A 10,011-nucleotide genomic window follows, 5' to 3' on the forward strand; every position below is an offset into this window, starting at 1 on the left:
GAGGCAATTTAAGGAGCCTGCTGCACTTGAGTGACTGAGTGGATCCATTTTGTGCTACTTTATACCTGTAATAGCCTACAAAGTGTACAGTATTGTACTTTTTACCCCACATCTATGACTCCATAGTTACTAGTTACTGTGAATACTATGGAGTGTACAAAAATCATAATCAGCTTATAAATTATGATGCATTTGTGTAAATTAAAATATCAGAGGATATAAACTATAATTGCAGTATGAACCCACCTCTACCTGGTACAATGTTGAAATGACTCTTAAATTCTGAGGAGGTGGCATTTCATGGTGCCATAATGAGTACTTTTACTACTGATACTTTAAATATTTTTAGCTGGTACTCCTGTACTTTGGCAATAGAAGATTTTCGTTGTAGAAATTACATTTTGTTTTTGCTGTACTTGAGTAAGAGTACTGAGAACTTCTTCCACCACTCCTCTATTATTAAGACTCCAACTGACAATTATCTCAATTTTTTCATGATTGTTTTTTGATTAAACAAGTAATTATTTAGCTTGTAAAATCTAAGAAATCACTAAAAATGGTTTCCCAGAGCCTTAGGTGATGTCTTTGTTTGGTGCAACTATAACAGATACCAGATATACAACAGATCGGGACAATAGGAAAATAGTTCAACTAATAACTGATTAAATAACAATGAACTGATTATTGAATTGACTGATTATTTCAACACTCCTTGATATAATATGATATTTATACAGTGATGGAGGTCTGTAATGTTCCAGTGGGCAAAGAGTGGTTTTTAATAAGGTGATGGTAAATAATTAGATTTTTTCAAAATAAAATCAAATAGACCTTATCTATGAAATCTAAATTATACGCAGGGTATTATTCGAAAGCTGTATTCATCTCCCCTCGAGTAAACCACGTGCTTGATAAATAATGGGTCTTGGGCTCTTGGGGATAATTGCTAACATTTGTCATATCAGCTGAAAATGTGAGGAAGCCAGGACCTTCACAGGCTCATCTCTGTTCATTTCAGCCTGTACTACTGTTTCTGACCAGTAAGAGGGGCCATTACAACATTAATACCGTCACTCCTGTTGCAATCGTCCGACTGGAGGTGGAGACAGCGTTCACTTTTGTTTACCACCTAGTAGTCTCTGAATTCACTACAATATTAAACAAATTCGTGTTTTCATGCATGCAACTGCACTCTTTTCATATTTACTTCAGATTAATCACAGCACACGATAAAGAAGTGGATCCAAATGGTATGGCTTTGTTCAAACTGCCAGCCATTGTACATCCGGAGTACTTCTCTATTCCCATGGTTTCCATACCCATGGGTGTGTATTCTTTGTTAAAAGAAACAATTCAATAACATTGTTGTGATATGGTAGAAGAATATTTTTTGGATGTTTACAACCCGCAGCACTTCTCACCTTGTGTGATTGACTCACACAGTGCAGGAATAAATGTGATTTGTTGGAGCGCATTCTAGTTGGAGGTTACAGCCGCTGAATGACAGAGAGCCAGATTTGGTCCTGCTCACACATGCCCTTGGGTGTTTTCTGCCTGATGCTGATGGACAAGCACACGCAGGGTTAAAGGCCTGTCATATAAATCAGGTACAATCACTTTAGAGGTGAAAACATGCATGATGCCACTGACAGGGAGGGAGAGTGGGGCAAAGACAGAAAGAATAAAAGAGGAGGGAAGGGGGAACAGATCAGTAGAAGTTATCTGGAGTGTGTAGCATGACCTGCATGTCTGAATGTATTTTCAGCCGAAATGATATTTCCAAATGACCTCTGCTCAGTGACTCATTCTTTGATAAAACATACATGTAGCCTCCGAAAATATACCTTGTAAACAGTGTTATCTTCTCTTGTATCTAGACCGCGCCACTTACATCAGTTGAATATCTGCAGAGGTCAAACAAAATCTACATTTAAATGAAGGGACAAGGACATTTGTACAATTCCGTATGCCTCGTAATCACAAAACTTAATTTAAAAATCATTCAGGAGTGTTAATTCAGCGCCACTAACAAAGGCTGACTTTTACATACGGTATTGCAAATATAAAACACAACCTTGATATAAAAATTGTGAACGGCGGACGTTACTCTAATACAAAGTGTGACATGACCTGTACACAAACGGTCAGCCGGTGTCCAGCCATGCAGAAGCAATATCTCTCATCATTCCGCAGTCACCTGTATACTTAAGGTTCATTTACAATTTCACGTCTGGTATCCATCCAGCCATTCTGGACTTCATGTTCTGTTTATGTAGTTTCTTTCTTTTCTCTCCCCAAAGCTTTTAAGAGTCCTCTAATCATACATAATTAACGGGGTTTTCACTTAAATGCACTGCATTTCTCACTCTCATTATTACTTAAGAGGCTGCTCTTTAAGGCTCGGAAATGCCAGGCGTTCTGTAGATCATATTGTTCACAAAGCCAGCTGTTTAAATGAATGAGGATTTATAAAACTAAAAGTATACAAAATATGTATTCATATATTGGATTGTTCAGGCTAATGGCACCATTGTATAACTTCACATAAAGATTTGATTTACATTGCTTTGTCAGTGAAGTATTTTGTATAATCTGAGCAGAGGTTTCAATACAATGCAAGTAACAAAGTTTGCTGTGTGTCCTATAGCGCAATGTATGTGTGTATATTATCTGGCTGGTCGTTTGTCAGCCCTGTATTTGGTGGTCCTTGCTGATGGAAAACTTCAAACTTTATGAGACTGCTTCTCGTCTCCCACACTGCTTTCTCTCCGTGAGTTTATATTACTTGTCTCCACGAAGGGACTCTCCCTCCACAACTCATTTCTCTCAAAACACTTCATTTTCAGAAAATGTGTGTTCTTTTTTTGCATCAGGAGGCCGTGCCGTTTGACCACATCTGAAAGTAATGGTGCCGCAGAAAAATGACTTCCTCCATGACAGGCTGAGAGACCATGGAGCAACATTTCACCCCTTTTCTCTGTAAACCTGTGAGGATGAGTGGACATGTTCTGCTCCTGTTTCATAACTACAATAATGACTAATTAACACCACATCACGCACAAGCAGAGAAGATATCTACCACTTCAACTGCAGCAAGGAAGATGCATATCATGCAACACTTAACATTCACCTGTTGATGGGTGTGCTGTCTTCTCACAGCAGGAAATATTTCTTTTGACCTTTTTTTTTAAAAAAACATCCTATATGATGGCTGCAAAGTCCTCATTTTAATGGTAAGAAATATAATGTTTTAAGCCTCTTTGAATGTCAAGTTAAACCCACAGAACATAAAGCGTAATCGTCATTGTTATCGGTACAAGCACAAGCAACATAGGAATGAAAATGCAAAGCATGGAATAACAGCAGCGAGCAGGCTCTCATCCAGTGTGTACGCTGGCCTTTTCAACGTGTACAACTCCAGCCAACTGTAAGTATAAATGGAAGAGGCAGAGATGAATAATACATATAAATTACCTTCATGCAGGGTATTTTTTCCACTCCCCTCTGCTGCAAGAACATCATTTTTAGTAACAGTAAAATAAGAGGCAAGGTACACAGATAAAAACCACAGGTATTGTGAGTGAACAACAGCACGTCAATAGTTGCAGGGGCTTGAAAGGTGTTACAGTACTTTCAGAAAGGTGTTAAATAGTGTGTAACTGCAAACAACAAGAGTGAGAACGTCTTTGTGCACTAAAGAAATACAGCTGCGTGGATCCACCAGGAAAAACGGCCTTTTAATGATAATAAGCTTGGTTGCTTGTGTTTGTACTGTGAGAGGACATGTCTGACGTCATTGGCAAGTGGAGTCACTGTGTTCACATTCTTTCTGTTTTTTCCCCGACTGTTTTCTTTAAAAGGATAGATTCTCTAAACTCAATAGGATGGTTGTTTTGCCTTTCAGTGTTAAGGAAGCAGATATGGGCACATGGCGAACATTCAAATCCATAGTCCCGACATAAACAAAAGTGGAGCCCAAATAGCAATACACAAATACACAAATCAAAAGCAAAACATTACACAGAGACATGTTTTCATCCTCAAATGAGCTCTTGATGAGTCAATGTGTTAATAGAAACACAATGCACACTCTCAAAAGAATAACACCTGTATTTTGAATTACTGTACAGTAAGTTAAACAGTTTCCTCTTCAGATTGCAAACACAGATAATTAAGGTCAAGATTGGGGCTTTTGTGAGTCAGTTAAACATAACTTGTCAAGCCTACTTGCCCTCTCTCTGACACCTCTCGCCCCTGTCTGTGTCTTTTTATGGGCTGTTGTAACACTGAAGTTGACTTAGTCCTACTGAAACTATTTGAGCTAAATGCTAAGGCTAGCATCAGTAATGTGGCAGTTCTACCTTGTTCAGTGTGTTAGCATGGGGTGTTTCCTAGGTTTCACTAAACATGAAACCTAGCTGAGGCTGATGGGAGTTAATCATCAGTATTATGCAGACTAATATCTGACTGACATTCGTATATTGAATATAAAGGAATTTATTTACTGAATCTTATTGACTCATCGAGGGCCTGCTCAAGGGGGCATTACGTGACCCGGCACTATCAGTCTACTTGACGAGGGCCGCTTCAACCACAGGTACTTTCCCCCCTGTTAACATTCGTTTTCTGTCTCAATCGCTGGCAGCCTGTTTCTCGTTGTTTGAGAAGGCTACACATGGTAGCATGAGGAACAACCGGCTTCACTGCTTCATCTTGTTGGCTTGTTTTTGGTAGTTTGTCAGAAGCTTTGAGGTGTCTGTGTTTTTCATGAAAATAAAATTTCTTTTCCTTGTCACTTTTTCAGTATGCAAGCAGCACGCAGCTAACCAGAGACAGACCGGTTACTGTGAGACCCTTATCATGAGAGGAAAGAAATAAGAAACAGAATTACTGTAGTTTTAAGATGTTTTTCCATATGTTCTAATGTATGAAGAGACCCCAAATGAACGCTGTAAGTGGACTGCTTGATTACTGTGAGCAAATTGTTTAAACAGCATTTGTACAGCAACGATTCTGCCCCGAGCTGTTTGATCCATATAAGCAGTTGATCACTCTAACCATTATCACTACAAGCGGTTTCCACTGTATCTGGTCATAAAGTTATGTTTTGAACAAATCTAAATGATGGCTGATGGCTGGATGAAAAATTAAGGGATTACCAAAGTTATTGCAATTAAACTTACGGGGGACGTGAGTGACTAAACCAAATTTCATGGCAATCCATCAAATGTTCCACAGGTTGTGAGTGGCTGTGAGGTCAGGTGGTGTAATTGTGGTGTTAGATGAAAAGTTAGTGGTACACTTAATTCAGTAGGATTCATCCTCTGGGAACCGTGAATGCCTGCTCGAAATGTCGTAGCAATCCATTCCCCAATTGTCGAGATTGATTATTGCCACGCATAGAGCCCTGCTGCTAGCATGGTTAAAAACAGGCACCTCTGCAGAAGTTTCCCTGTGATGTTATACACATCACAATGATAATAATATCGGATGATAGATACAATGATACACCGACTCACAAACTTTCATTTTAAACCGTCAACATTTCCTTGAAGGCACCTGAGTCCATTCACTGAACCTGATGAGGTTTGACTTCGAACATGTGAAAGAACACGACAGCACGCAGGTCTCTGTGGTTTAAGTCCCCCATCACAGTCAACAGACCTTGATTGCAGTCACTGCTGTTGAGAATCATGTAACCTTTATGGGATGGTTTCAAAGATGACTCATAGGCAAGCTAATTTTAGAGAGCTTTGTGCTATAGATTGGCCTTGAAGTACACAATTATAAAACATGAAACAGAGTGACACAGACAAAGAAATAGACCCTTGCTGCACACAATGATAGTCGCATGCTCAGTCTCAGTGGAAAAAAAGGTGTGTGTGTGTGTGTTGGGGGGGGCAGCCTTGAATTTCGAAGTGAGTTTTGAATATTTATATGTGTTTGACATGATTTACACTACTGCATGTTTCCTGACTGCTCAGTGGTTTTACTACACTTTATATATACTTTACACCCATATGTAGAATTTGAAATTTGATGATTTTGGTGGGTTTGTGTGGCCTTTGCTGACAGTAATTCAAGACAGATGTAAAAAGACCAACCCCCTCCCCCACCGCATATGGCAAGTAGAGGAGCTGTGAAATGAAAAAGCCACAATGCAGTTTGAATAACTGAAAGCGAAAATAAAATAAAATTAAGAGTTTATTCCTAAAATTATGGTAAATATGTTGATAAGGAGGCCCATAAGTGACAGGTTTTTTTTATCTGGAGCCAGTTTATGGATCCCTGTGATGTTGACTGGACCAGTGAATATTTAACCATAATTACATGTGTTGAGCATGAAGTACCATTTTATTAGCTGCAGGAAACTCTTGAGTTGCTTTGCCCAAAACAACAGACTGAGAGAAGGACAAAGCTTAAGAATCTCAGGTAAAGTTTGAAAGTGGAAACAGAAATGAAGTAACACATCACCTGCTAGTTTACTATCCATTTACTTGTGATTGATTTATCGTGAAGCTGTCTATAAAGGCTAATTTGCCTTTATTTTATGCTTTATTTTTATATAAAAGAAAAACAAGTTTAAAAAAAAAACACTTAGCACAGTTCCTGTTTTAGGCATGTCAGGCTATACAGGCAAATACATGCTGAATAAAGTAAACGTTTCACCAAGTCAAGCTAAGGGTGTGTGCTAAAATGTGCACAAGGAATAAACAGCTACTACACTAAACTACTGTAGCTGTGAGTTACTACTCACTAGGGTGATCAGACACATTTTTTAGGACAAAATCCTAAAAAAACACATTAAATACTGATCGTTGTTTTTGGGTTGCCTACAGACGGACACTGTTCCAGCTCTGCAGAGAATCCTTTTAAAATCTAAAAGTCTATCACCTATATTATGGCTGTTGTAGTTTTCTTTTTTAGTCTACTCACAACATAATAATGTGTTTTTTTCCTAATGACAAACAGTTGACTCCGTAAAGAAAAAGTTGTGAAAAAGTCATGAAAAATTGGATTTAATCAACCAGCTGACCCCCAACATTATCTGCATTAAACTTATTCATTATCATTTACGGTAAAATGTTTAAAGGTACACAACTCAAGTTTAACTTTGTACTGAAGATGTCAGATGACAACAAATTGTCATGTTCTATTGGACTGACCTTAATGTGGCACTGTTCATAAAAATATTATGTCCCCTGTGGGCTGCCATAGACTCCAGCTGCAGAGAAAAACAAAGAAACAAAGACAGGGGGGGGATGAACCATAGATTGTTAATGCTGTATATATTTCTCTCATTTAGTTATTGTAGCTAAACTAAAGCACTACCATCTCTGACACTTTATTGTCAGCACAGCGGACACTGTAAGAAAGGGCTGTTGGATACTGACGGAAAACAAAACACTAAATTGAACCACAGCTAGTTCCACTGCTGTGTGCCTGACCTTTTACAGCGAACCGAGACATGTTAGCGTCACCTGGAGAAAACAGTGCTGATTAACACGGCTAATCCTCCGTCCCTGACGTCACTACAAATCAACGTTACTCTCGCCACTGGTATTTGTGGTTGAATACTGAGTCAGACGTCAGGAACAACCAGATTCAAACTGACAGCACGGTGGAGAGAGGTTACCTTTCATATTTGTTGGAGCCTTTTTTTTTTTACATGAAACTAAAATCTGGGGCAAGGTAAAGATCATGCTCCTCGAGCCCAGTGATAAAAATCTATTTGAAGTCTCTAATTGAGTCCATTTCCCCTCCCTTTTTCCTTGGTGTAATAAAAACATATTCCACAATAAAGTTGCTATTTGAAAGTAAAACCCATGATGATTGGCAAACAAACAAGACGGTGTTTTTTTCATATGATAAGAAGACAGATCCCCTCCTTCAAATCAGATGATTGACAACATGGACAGCAGAATGGCAAACAAAGCAATTATGTAATTTGAAATAGTGGCTGAAAAACACAGTACAGTTACATTATATTTTAATGTTTTAACACAAACCAAAGAGTCTTAAAAATAAAAGGATTCATACAATTTGACCACCCTAAAGAAGCACCCCAGGCTATCTGTTCCTATACAATGCAATATAAGTGTTCATTGTAATGTCAGAATACAGTAAGATGATTGTAGGCTGCCACAGTGATGCCAGTCAACCACGTAGGAATGTGTTCCCTGGACTGACCTCTACAATGATCTAACTATAATAGACATCATGATTGTCCTGGCAGGGTCTCTATAACCTCCCATGAAACACATTGTGAGACTGTGACCATGCGGCTTAAAGAGTACTAAAAACATTGATCAGCTCCATCTGAGCTGCAGAAGGCTGCAGCCCATTTAAAAAAAAAAAATACAGAATGCTAAAAAACACATTTGCTTTTGGAGGAAAAAAAAAAAATCCCAGCATAGATTCCGTCTTTGAAGTGTTTTTTTTTTTCTCCTATGCACATTTTGTGTTTCACGGAAGCCCTGTATTTCCAAGTTCCTTGCCATCTGTGTAAATGTGATACCTCTCCTTAGTACAATGGACTGGAAATGGAAGCTGTGTTTCATATAATCCCCAAATCCATCCAACTCTCACATCCTATCATGCAAATTTGGTGCAGTTTGAAGAGAATCCGGTCTCCCAACCATATGCCTGAGCCGTGTAAAAGATACAACAATTTATTATGCATGCATTGCACCAGGCTTATGGTAATAAGGTATTAAATTAGTGCTGGACATTATTGCTCTTCTATATCACTTCTGCTTAAAAGACTTTCATATAAGTCACATAAAACAGAAAAAGAAATGAGATTTTAGAACTGATTTGCTGGCTACACCTGTGATTTCTTCGTGTGGAATAATATTTGACCATTCAGATCCATTCTGCTGAAAGCTCTGAACTGTACATGTATTCAATTATGCCACTGTTGGTTCTGTCATATTGATTCAAAATCAGGTTGTTTATGTACAGCAGAGAAACAGCACATTACCCAAATGACTTGAGTGGTCTTGTTTTAAAATATAATGGGTATGTTCAGAGAATAAATTCACTGTAGCTGGACTGTTTTTGAACATATTCCAGAATAAACTAACATTAATTTAGGAACATTTAGATTTCACGACAGTTTCTCCATTGGTAAGAAAAGGTGTCTTATGTGGTGAAGTGATAAAACATGAAGGTGGGTCAACTTGAAATTGCAAAATCTGTGCAAATCAAACTAAGTTAAGTTCACTGAACCTGAGAAAACAAGTTCAATCGGCAACTGTTTGCTCATAATGACAAATGTTTGGCCAGAGTTGTTTTCCATTGACAATCTCAGCTCGAATACTCAGCTCTTACTTTGAGACAACGGTGCTCGAGCTGATGAAGAAACACATTAGGCTGCTGCCTGTGACCATGTTAAATCAGCAGTGAGGACTGAGGTGAAGGTTAACCTTCATTATGAGGAAACAAGCACGTTTTAAATATCCTCCAGACATGTTTTAAGAGATATAAAAGTACTTTGCTTTGAATTATGATTTATGTCTGATATGGTTTTCCCTTGAGTTTTAACTGAAAGTTCCTTAAATTACATCTACACCTTCTCCCTAAAGATGGAATAATATATGAATATGCAAATATTTGCTCATGTAACTGCTTCTACTTCACTGAAAAGTCTATTCTCAGTGTAAATGTGGTCGGGAGTTTCCACAGCACACATGGGTATGATGCACATTGAGCCACGGCTGACCTCCGAACTAGCTGTGATGTCTCAAAAATATTGTTCGCACACGTCTCAAAAGCAGATTAAAGGTGATCAATGTGACAAACTGTCAAACTCTGCACACACATCATTCTACACAGTGAAGTCCAAATATCCAAGCGAAGAAACAATAAGCAAAACATGTTTTCGGGTAGAGGGGGCTTTTAACTTAAGATGTATTAAAATACAAAACAGAAAGATTCTGTCATGTCTGTTTTCTTCAAACGATAAGAAAGATGGCACCCAAGAAAGCTTTAACCCTCAAACCACGCATG

The sequence above is a fragment of the Pempheris klunzingeri genome, chromosome 2 (genome assembly GCF_042242105.1).
Source record: "Pempheris klunzingeri isolate RE-2024b chromosome 2, fPemKlu1.hap1, whole genome shotgun sequence".
Classification (NCBI taxonomy): Eukaryota; Metazoa; Chordata; class Actinopteri; order Acropomatiformes; family Pempheridae; genus Pempheris; species Pempheris klunzingeri.